Here is a 12,502-nt window from a genome sequence, read left to right on the forward strand (position 1 = left end):
AGATAAACCTCTTAGCTAGGGCTAAGAGGTGAAGCTTGTAGTGTGATGGGATTGTTTCTATGCCTTTGATTCATGTTTAATGAACTCTCTTTGATTATAATTTGATTATAAGGAATTTTTTTAGTTTTTAATGGTTTATTGTGACTTAAATTACAATGGATTTGTGATAGCTCTGAGCATGTCCTTTTCATTATTATGACTGTGAAGTTAGAAAGCCCTATTGTTCACTATCGTCTCATGGACATGGTTAGATGATGGAATCCTTCCTAATGTTCATAACTCTTTTAGATTGGTTGTGGATTGGTTAAATTCTATTATTTGCTTTGTCTCTTGGGCATGGTTTTGTGATGGAATCAATTTTAATTCTCATACATCTCATCTCTTGAAAACTAGATCAAAGGAAGTTCAGATTTAGTTTTTAATGATATATCTTCCAATTAGATGAAGATGAGACTCTAAATTCATTTGTATTCGTGAATCAAGCATATATCTCCCTGATTGCTACAAGTGGATCCATGGAAACCTATTTTCCTACTTTTGAATTTTACAAGTTTTAGTTACATAATTCACAATTATTCTCTTAATTTTTCCTGATTTAGATTACATCTTCTTCTAGTTCTAGTTCTAGTTACTTTCAGAATACGTACAAGGTTCAGTCCCTGTGGATTCGACCTCGGTCTTACCGAGATTATTACTACATCGCGACCCTATACTTGGGGTGGTGAACAAGTTTTTGGCGCTGTTGACGGGGATTGACGGTTATGTTTTTTTTTTCTTTAGATTAACTAGTTTTAGAATTATGTTAAGATTAGGGTTTTTTTTAGTTTTTAATTCTAAGTTTAGGTTTTTCTATTTGATTTCTAGAAACTAACCTAACTTTCCTGTTTTTTAGGACCCTGATATAGGCTTTCTAAATTGGTAATCTCTTTTTAAGTTTTCTATTTTTTCTATTTTTAGGATTAGGGTTTTATTTTCTATTTTTAGGATCTCTTTTATTTTTAGAAACTAACTTACTTTCTAATTTAGGTTTAGAACTTTCCTAATTTGTTTTTAGAAACTTTCTATTTTCTTTTTTTTTAGGAATTTTTCCTTTTTAAAAACTAGTTTACCTTCTAATTTTAGACTTTTTACTTTTAGAAACTGACTTGTTTTGTTTTGTTTTGCAGGATCTTAATTTAGGAACTTCTAATTTGGTAACCACTTTCCATCTCTTCTTTCTCTCTATTTCTAGATTTCTATTTATTTTCTTCTTTAGGTTTAGGTTAGAATCTGAGATTAAGGACTGCGAGTGTTTCATGCCCAAGCGGGTCTGTGACAACACTCGATGTCTCTTAACTGAAGGAGGATTGGTTGAAGGGTTAACTATCCATCGCAGGACTAGACACCGCTCGAGATCCCCAAAGTTAATTGAGGTTATGACTGCAAATCAACTGGCCAATCAACCAGAAGGACTACATCAACCTAGGGTTGGGAAAGTCCAGGATGAGAATGAGGTGCATCAAGCACCCCAGCCTCGTACTTTATGAAATTATTTACTACCAGCAGGGGTGAGCATGCCCTCATACATGGTTTTTCCAGAGAATATGAGACACATGGATATCAAGCCAGGGGTGATCCAATTCCTTCCTAAATTTCATGGGCTTGAGTTAGAAAATCCATACTTACACTTGAAAGAGTTTAATGGGATCATAACCACTTTATACTTTCCTAACATGTCTGATGACACAATCAGGGTAAAACTCTTTTCCTTTTCTTTGAAAGAGAAAGCTAAGATGTGGTTGCATTCACAACGTTCTCAATTTATTGGCACATGGAATGACATGATAAGGGAGTTCATAAAGAAAAATTTTCCACATCATAAAACGATCACTCTTAGAAAGTCAATCATAAACTTTGCCCAAAAGGAGGATGAAACATTCTTCCAATGTTGGGAGCGGTACAAGGATCTTGTCAGTTTATGCCCACAACATGGATTTGAAATGTGGCGCATTACACACTTCTTTTGTGATGGTATGACATCTTTCAAGCGCCAATTGGTCGAGACAATATGCAATGGGGAATTCATGAATAAAAATGGCAATGATGTGTGAGACTACTTGGATAGACTTGCTGAAAACGCATAATCATGGGACACATACCTAAAACCAAGCACCATGTCTAGGCCGATTCAATCCAAGGAGAGGGGTGGAATTTATCTCCTGAAAGAGGATGATGATATCAATGCTAAAATAGCTTATCTCACCAGGAAACTCAAGGCCATAGAATTAAAGAAGGATAAGGAAATTGTTTGCGGTATTTGTGGTTGCAACATTCACACTAATAAAAATTAGTGAATGAGCAATCCACTAATTTTTAACTACCTTTCAAGAGGTACTGAATGAGCAATCCAATGCTGTGAGCAATTACCAAAGACCTTTCAGTGGGTCCACTTCTAATACATAAAATCCTGGTTGGAGAAATCATCCAAAGTTCAGTTGGAAGAATGGATAAACTACTACCATTCAAAGTTTCTTTAATCAAAATCCAAATCAAGGGAAACCTCAAGAAGAACTGGTTCAAAATTCCATACAAGAGCTTACTTAAGCAATATGAGAACTTACAAAATTTATGCAAAAGATGGATTCACTTATGACGGTTATAAAAATGGGGATGCTTCCTGCTCGACCTCTACCCAATCTTAAACCACAATATGAGATAAGTGATTCAAGCTCTTCAAATCAGATGGAGCAAACTAAATCTATCACCACTCTTAGGAGTGGGAAGACCATTGACAAAACCATTCCAGTTAGAATTGAAAAACCTGAGGAACCAGAAGAGGACAAAGATGATGGATCTAGCCATGCTCCACAAGAATTAGAACCGGAACCTTAAGGGAAGCCGGTTGCTCCATTTCCCCAACTATTGGTTGCACCAAAACCTCTCTCTAACTCTCAGGACATTCTAGAGGCATTGAAACAAGTGAAGGTCAATATTCCTCTACTTGATGTTGTAAGACGAATACCTTTATATGCCAAATTCCTGAAAAACTTGTGTACGACCAAAAGACGACAAAATATTCAAAAGAAAATCTTGTTGACTGAGAAAGTGAGTGTCATCCTAAAGAAAGATGTGCCACAAAAATTCAAAGATCCCAGTAGCCTAACCATATCTTGTGTAATCGGGAACTACCGAATTGAGCACGCACTTATTGACTTAGGAGCAAACATAAATCTGATTCCCTACTCAGTGTACAAATAGTTAGGTTTGGGTGAATTAAAACCCACCCTAACCACCCTATAACTTGCTGATTACTCTGTTCGTGTATCGAGAGGGATAATTGAGGATGTGTTGGTCCAGGTTGATAGATTCTACAACCCCATAGATTTTATCGTCATGGATACTGAACCCATCAGTAACATCAGCACTTAGATTCCCATCATTCTTGGTCGCCCATTCCTTGCCACTTCAAGCGCAATCATTAATTGCATGAATGGAGTTATGAGCATGTCTTTCAGGAATATGACATTCGAGTTAAACATCTTTTTCAACACAGGCAGACGGTTAGAAGATAATGACAACTTTCATGACATTAACATGATCAACTCTTTCGTGGAAGATAGAACGCCTCTGACTCTTCAGAGATGTGGCTGGCCCACTCTCATGATTTTTTTGATGACATGATTAGGGAGATGAGAGTTATGCTTGATACTGTGCTGGTACTTGAAGTTAATCGATTGAGGCCACAATTTAAAGAGTTGCCCCAAACTGATGAAGTGCCTCTATCGTCTAACCTCAAGCTACCGAAGCTTGACCTAAAACTTTTACCCTCTGATTTGAAATATATTTATTTAGGTCAAGATGAGATATACCTGGTGGTGATCTCTTCCCACCTAGAGAAAGAATAGGAGAGTATGTTCATATCTACTTTCATTGAGCATAAGGGAGCCCTTGGAAGGATGATTGTGGACCTCAAGGGAATTGACCCTTCGATTTGTAGTCACTGCATTTATCTTGAGGATAATGTGAAGTCTTCTGGAAATCACAACGTAGACTAAATCCAAATATGAAAGAAGTGGTTAAAACCTAGCTTCTTAAACTATTGGATGTGGGTATCATATACCCTATATCCGATAGTCAATGGGTGAGTCAACTCAGGTGGTTTCTAAGAAGTTCGGAATCACCATCGTAGCCAATGCCAATAATGAACTCATACCAAATAGAGTTACTACTTGTTGGAGAATGTGCATTAACTACAAGAAGTTGAATACCATCACGAGGAAGGACCACTTTCCTTTGTCCTTCATTGATCAAATTTTGAAAAGGTTAGCTGGTCATTCCTATTATTATTTCCTTGATGGGTATTCGGGCTACAATCAGATAAAGATAGCCCCTAAAGATTAGGAAAAGACTACATTTACATGTCCTTATGACACCTTTGCTTACCAAAGGATGTCATTCGGACTATGTAATGCCCTCGCCACTTTTCAGCGATGCATGATGAGTATTTTTTTGATATGGTGGGGCAATATCTAGAGGTCTTCATGGACAATTTCTTTGTCTTCTGTCTATCTTTCAATGAGTGCTTAGAGAGTCTGAGATGCGTGCTGAAAAGATGTGAAGAAAAGAATTTGGTACTCAATTGGGAGAAGTGTCATTTCATGGTTTATAAGGGAATTGTCCTTGGACATATCATCTCGTCCAAAGGAATCGAGGTAGATAAGGTAAAAATTGAGCTTATCTCTAACCTTCAGTTAAATGAACTTGAAGAAATCCGGAACGATGCATATAAGAACTCAAGAATTTATAAGGATAGGATGAAAGCATTTCATAACCATCATATTCTGCAAAAATCATTCACGCCATGTCAGAAAGTCATTTTGTATAATTCTCGGTTACATCTCTTTCTGGGTAAGCTCCGATCTCGTTGGACCGGCCCTTTCACCGTTATCAATGTTTATCCTTATGGGGTTGTTGAGATTCAGAATCCAGACAATGAAAATGAGTTTAAAGTAAATGGACATCGATTAAAGCCATTTGTTGGGAAATTTGATTTAGAGGACATGTCCATGCCTCTTAATAATCCTGTTTACCAGGATTGATCTCCTAGCCTGATGGAGGTATAGGTAGGTTTACTGCTTTCATAGGACTATGGTAGTTTACTTTTTATCATTCTAGGGATTTATGTCGTTAGGATAGTTTTCTTTCTAGTTGTTCTAGGATAGTTTGCTTTTGTTGGTTTAACTCTTGTGCTAACTTACCTTCATGCTGAGATCTCTTTGGAAAAGTCATACAACTCCTTCATCAGGTACCATCTTTCCATCACTTCTCCTTTACTTTCGTTGTCTCATGTGCATTGCATCTTATATCTTTTACATTAAGGATAATATAGATTTTTAGTTGGGGATGAGAGATTAGGTTACCTAATCAGTATTTTCTTAGTCTTGAGCAAAAGTTGCGAAAATTTTTAATTTTTAATTTTTTAAAATTTTAGTAAATTCGAGTGATTTTGTAGGTCATTTTTTATTTAGAAGTATAAGATATGTAATGTTGGTAATTTACGACTCTTGGATTCAATTATCTATTAGATTTCACAGTTAAGTTCGAATTATTAATCCATGATTAGAAGTTTTAAACAGTGATTCAGTCATGATTTCACATGTCACATCTAGCTTACAAATTAAAGCTTCAGTTCAATATTGAATTGTTAACCTGGTAATCACTGAGCATGGAAGGAACCAACCTGGGGAATTTATCCATCATGATTCATTGAAAAAAAAATAAAAAAGAATACCCAACTAAAAAAGTAATTGTGTTAAAAAATGGCTACCTGTTAAAGATCTTTAAAAAGGTTGACGTAGTGTGAAGCCATCGATGGGAAAAATCAAAAGTTGGAAGATTAAAAAGGCTGAACTGTAAGGCAAGTTTCGGTTTAGGTTTGGTTATCCGGATGCTCTTGTTGGCTACCAATGATATCATGAAAATTGAGAATTGGACCTTTAATTGTGATAAGTCAGGGTTGCACTATACACCCATTGAACTCAATGTTTAGAATTAATTGTTGTAATTGATGGATTACTACCTTTAATTTGACCATGAAGTTTACCATGTGCTTGAGTTTAGGAGAAGCAAATGCCCAACATTGTTGTATCTTGGAATTCTAGTATCTAGATTATTTTTCAAAAATCACTCGAGTTTATAGAATTGTCATGTAATTCTTGAATTATTTTTCGTATACTTTACTCGGGACTAGCAAAATGCTAGTTGGGGATTGTGTTGAGGGTCAAATATTGCATATTAGACCCCAGTTATCATATAGTTTTATGAACATGATAATGCTTAATATTATATTTCAATCATGTTTTTTGTTGCAAGGTGAATTTAGGAGCTTGGACTGAAAAAGGGTACTAAAGGCATGAATTTGATGCTCACAAATCACCAAGGCAAAGGATGGACCTAAGAGACCGAGATTAAAGAATTTACATGCCAAAGATTTGAGAAAATCAAGTGATTGAAGTTAAAGGGGTTTGAAAGTCGTCCTAAATGCAAGATCACTGGGTTCCCACCATCCGTTTGGCTCGAAACTTTATATCTGGCCCGTGGACCCTAAATTAACCACACACGTCAAAATAGACCTGGCCCAACGGACAGATCAGCCCATAAATCACTGATCTGGGTCCCACCTGATCTCTGGATATGCTTCAATTTTGGTCTCAACCCCTTAAATTAGAGGGCAAAATGGATGAACGAAGCGAATTTCTCATAAACATCACAGTGGACCCCACTTGGGGACATGCATGTGTACAACACACATGTACCAGCCACGCACTGGACCAGGAATCCCAGTCAAAGGTCGGTTGACTAGACCTCATCCTCTTTTACGCACAGAGGCTGCACGTCTGGCCTTGGAGACGTGTAGTGGGCTACCACCGTCCATCCTTTGGTTGATCTCGACCGTCCAAAGTGTTCAAGGGGTGGGGCCGACCGTACCCATGAAGACCTTTTGGTTCCATGGACATATACACATGCAGATCGCCGTCAAATGCAGGATGAATGGCGGGAAGATTTGATAGTGGGCCACACTAAACTCGAGAAAAACCGACCATTCCTAACTGAATTTCGTCATGAATCTAATGTATGAGGTGGATTTCTCTGAAAACATCACTATATGGCCTACCGAGCAGCCTAGTGCAGTCACGTGCGCAATAAAACGTCCAACGCTGCCCAATTTTCACGGTCATCGTGGCCCACTACCGCTGATCAGATGACCGATCCAAACCGTGCATTGTGTAGGCCATCCAAAACTATCCAAGGGGACATTATCTTTTTAGGAAGAAAGAACGCTAGGAGAATAACGTTCCTGGCTTTTCGCACAAGTCTCTTGCGGTTTGCGTTTTCTGGGTGCATAAAAGCTACGCAGATTGCTGTGCATAAACAACAGTTACGCCTTCTCCACCGCCTTTAAACTGACTCCAGTGCCTATAAAAGGAGAAGAAAAAGAGAGAGGATATCCTGGGACATGGGTGAACATGGAGTACAAGAGAGAGAGAGAGAAAGAGCGTGGTGGCATTGAGTCTCCATCCTTCTTCCTTCTTCTTCAGTTTCTCCTTCCTTTTGATGTCATTTTTCTGAGATTTAGAACATCATGTCTATGATGAGCTAAACCTCTTAGCTAGGGCTAAGAGGTGAAGCTTGTATTGTGATGGAATTGTTTCTATGCCTTTGATTCATGTTTAATGAAATCTCTTTGATTATTGTTTGATTATAAGGAATGTTTTTAATTTTCAATGGTTTATTGTGACTTAAATTACAATGGATCTGCGATAGCTCTGAGCTTGTCCTTTTCATTATCATGATTATGAAGTTAAGAAGTCCTGTTGTTCACCATCGTCTCATGGACATGGTTGGTTGATGGAATCCTTCCTAACGTTCATAACTCTTTCAGATTGGTTGTGGATTGGTTAAATTCCGTTGTTTGCTTTGTCTCATGGGCATGATTTTGTGATGGAATCAATTCTAATTCTCATACCTCTCATCGCTTGAAAACTAGATCAAAGGAAGTTCAAATTTGGTTTTTAATGATATATCTTCCAACTGGATGAAGATGGGACTCTAAATCCAGTTGTATTCATGAATCAAGCATAGATCTCCCTGATTGCTACAGGTGGATCCTTGGAAACCCTAGTTTCCCTCCTTTGAATTTACAAGTTTTACTTACATAATTCATAATTATTCTCTTAATTTTTCCTGATTTAAATTACATCTTCTTTTAGTTCTAGTTCTAGTGTAACGCCCTGAAATTCGGGGGTCGAGCGTAACTCAACTCCCGAGTTCCAAAACATCACTTATGCAACATAATTAATGATGGATGTATGTTAACTGTATTAGTGCATAAAACATGGAATAGATTAAGCCAAAACACAGATATGATTCAGGGATAAGTGAATAAAGCAAGCGGAAGACTTATAGTAAAATGTATACAAGTGTAAATCCCTGAATTACATATACAAGCCAGATCGTATGAAAGTGTTATTTAACAAAATTATAAATATCAAGTTACATCATTTAAGTTCCCAAAAATAATCCCATGGTCCCGCACATCAGACCGAGGCTCTCTAGAACCCGTCTGAAAACTGCATATAGGAGAAGGCAGCCTCGTCATCATCCAGCTCCCGCTTTGCCTCAGAAGTCGCATCCACATCTGCAACATCAGAGCCTAAGACAGAGTCTGGTAGGTGTTTAACACCACCCCAGAAACGTGAGAGTAGTGATCAACTCAGTGGAACAATAAGGCACTGGTTAACATGTTATCAGTTCAATCAAACAGAAATGATAAAGCAGGACAATTAAATAAATCCTAAGTACGCTTGTTAATGCAAAGATGAATGCAATATGATGCATGCCCTCAAAGCGTACACCCTCAGCGTCTTCATCTTACGTTACGCATGACATCGCCTCAAAGTGCGCCACATCTATAAAGCACATGCAAATGCGGTGCATGGATATGATTACCAAGTTGTTATTAGTCCATTTCACACAACCGGATTGGGAAGCTAAGATACCTTCCTAGTGTCACCATCCAAACAGTGATCCATTACTAAGGTCGTCAATCCTAGACATCTCATACGATCATATGTTTGAGGTCGTAGCAAAGGGCTCGTCACCAATCAATGCACGCCTTTTATGCCTTTACTACCACAATTCGGCTCATCACCTCCTTGCGGTATCCAGGTATGCTCGAGGTCACTACAAAGGGCTCGTCACCAATCAATGTAGGCCGACAGCACGAATATAGTATCCTATACCACCATAATCGGCTCACGAGTTGAGTTGCTCACTGGTCACTACGGGGAGGCTCATCACCCGAGCGTAGGCCGACAGCTCGACCACGATGTCCCATACCACTATGTCCGGCTCATGAGTCTTAGCGGATCAAGTACCATGGTTAATAGGATTCCACTGGTAAGTTCGGTACCCTAGATTCAAACAGTAGCGTCCAATACATGGTGAACATACATCGGACAATCGGGTTACTTGACGAACTCGAATAGCGCGAGTGCACGTTGAATTGAACGACATAGAGTGCGCAAACACTCCGCGTGGCCAAACCACTGCCGACAACTCTAATACGACTCGGGTTCGTCTAATACGTCTTATGTGGCGAAAGCAATCTCAACCACGAACATAGGGTCAATTACCGATTTCCTGGACTAAGGTATAGTCCCAAACATCTTACACTACTACAGATATTCATATGGAATGTAAAACAATAATGGAACAACAACTCAAATCATGGTACATACGCATCTGAAGAATGTCAACTTAACATAAATGTAAGCATAGGTAATGCTTGAATTTAAATAACTTGGAATGTAACTGCATAAAGGAAATCATGCGCATCAATAGGAGTATTGAGAATCACTTTTCAACGCCCACAATAAGTGTAATAAGTTACACTTTAGATCATTCATGCATTTCTACAAACACTTAGCATACATGGAACAACATACATGACGTATGTTGAAATACATGCATTTTGACAATTCCTTTTACCAAGGAGTTGTCATACATGCATCTAGCATACGTACATGATAAATAATCATGGCAAACACAAGTGCATATTTTATACGTATACGGTACTTTATAAATACACATAGAATACACAAATCTCAATATAACACATGCATATCAGGAAAGCAACGTAAACACAACATTTGGCATGTGAAATCTCACCCATAACAAGAATAAATCACTAACTGGGATTGAAAGCCTTGAAAACCATAACCTATACACTTAAAGTCCGCACCTTAAGTAAGGAAAGGACACCGAACTGATTTAGACAAGTTGTCTTTGTCAATGGCGATAGAATACCCTAAAATAAGGATAGAAATGAGATACAACAACACCAAGACTAATCTAAGCTCTAACACAGGGGTTAGGTTAACTTACCCCAAAAAGAACTCAGAACCGTCAGAAAAACGATTCAAAGTGAAGGTTCAAAGATGAAGAAGAACAAGGAAGAAACCAAGATGATTCACCAACTTATCTCTCTCACTTCCTCTCTCTTTTCCACTCTCTTTCCAAGCTAGGGTTAGAGAAAATTCGTATGGAAAAGAGGGCTAGGGTTTAAGGACTATAAATAGGCCTATTCTTGATGAAAATAACCCTAGGGACAAGGTATACTTAAGTTATAACCAAAGCATGCCTTTCTCGATCCAACGAAGCACTTCTAGTGGGCCTATAACCATGAAAGGTCGGACTTAAGCTCATTGACCATGGATCTAGGTTAAGCTGAGTTTTCGTACCGACTGGCTCTTCAGATCAGCTGTGGTGGACCACACTCAATTCAACGGTTACGGAATCTCGATCAGGTCCACAAGCACTAGGATATGCCTGGGCCAACTATCCTGATCAGAGGGTGAAATTGGGTCAGAATCCAACGGTCAGATAGCTTAAAATCGTCGCGCAAGCGACACGACTCAGATTTCATAAAAGCTAAATAAATTCCAATCGTTCTCACACTCTTCACTCCGAGCTCAAGCAAATCGACCCAGAACGTCACATGGACTTGACTTTCGAGGTGATAGTCAAGCCCAACTCGGTGACTGCAACAGCTTAAGATCATCGCCATCGGACTTTCGACGCGCGGTCCAGGTCCGATCCAGATCTTCCAAAAATTCCCCAGAACAACTGGATTTAGCGATGGATCCCAGATTTCAGAGTAACGTAGCACTAACTAATCTAAAGTTTAGAGCCATGCAGATACAATTTAAAGTGATTGATGCGAATTTCACAAGCAATCGAGTATAGCGCTAATTACCCCAAAAATAACTACTTAAGGAAAGATTAGCACAAAAATTCCAAGGTCGTTACATCTAGTTACTTTCAGAATATGTACAAGGTTCAGTCCATGTGGATTCGACCTCGGTCTTACCAAGATTATTACTACATCACAACCCTATACTTGGGATGGTGAACAGGGGATGGACCATAAATTAATGCACCTAATGCATCTCAAGTAACTTCACAAAACTTCTTTTAGGCATCTAACAGTGCACCATATGTACCCTCACCAAAGCGATCATCTGTGGAGGATGCATTGGCCGCATTCATGAACTATCAAGCTTAAATGAATCAGTCTTTAATCCAATTAAATTAAGAATTAAAGACAGCCATGGCTAAGATTGAGACTTAACTAAATGCTAGGGAAAAAGACACCCTTCCTTCTCAACCTGTGCCAAACCCTAGAAATACACATTTCATTACAGACTCAAATCCAAGCGAGCTACATCATAAACAAGCCAAGGCCATCATTACCTTAAGAAGTAGAAAAGAGGTTGATAACAAGATAATGCAACCGATAGAAATATCGGAGGATAAGTTGTAAGGCTCGTATCCTTATCCGTACCGTTCCATAGACTCCTGTGACCCTTCCTGTCGAATTTCAGCAATCCGCAACTTATAATAGACGTTTGCGCACAACCTTAAGTTGTATCTCATAGATTTGAGTCGGCTCAATCCGAGACTTGTACCATTGTGACCGTACAGTCGCCGCAATTCTAACGTCGTGGCTTGCACACCGATTCGATACCTTGGTCAGGAGATGTGGGCCCACGTTTATCTCGAAGAAACACCGTGCATTTATGAACCCAAGAGAATCTCGACAACCCATTCCATCAATCAATCAATCAATCAAAGTACATAACTCATGCTTTCTTTCTCCCCAAGTGAAGCAACTTACCCTAACTCAACTCTCAAGTGAAGTACATCTATCAACTCACATTCATCACTCACAACCATCACCTCTCTTACAACCACCATTTCTCTCTCTCTTTCTCTACACATTTTCCAGGCAACAAAGAAGAAAAAAAATGCACATCCAAGCACTTCTAAGGAGAGAAAAAGAGTGTGTTGTGTGTGGCCCACTTCCTACCCCAAGATCCATCATCCTAGCCCTTCATTTCTCATCATCTTCCATCAAAGAGAGGCACAAGGAGTTCAACGTTCCATCGGACCAAGAAGATGG

General features: G+C 38.8%; 1 non-coding gene across 1 annotated transcript; it reads right to left on the reverse strand.

Moving 5' to 3' along the window:
* Positions 1 to 1,868: 1,868 nt before the first annotated feature.
* Positions 1,869 to 1,975, reverse strand: LOC131217777 (small nucleolar RNA R71). Its single transcript, XR_009157367.1, has one exon. It is a non-coding gene; the product is annotated as a small nucleolar RNA R71 (small nucleolar RNA).
* Positions 1,976 to 12,502: the final 10,527 nt, after the last annotated feature.

The sequence above is a fragment of the Magnolia sinica genome, chromosome 10 (genome assembly GCF_029962835.1).
Source record: "Magnolia sinica isolate HGM2019 chromosome 10, MsV1, whole genome shotgun sequence".
NCBI classification, from domain to species: Eukaryota; Viridiplantae; Streptophyta; class Magnoliopsida; order Magnoliales; family Magnoliaceae; genus Magnolia; species Magnolia sinica.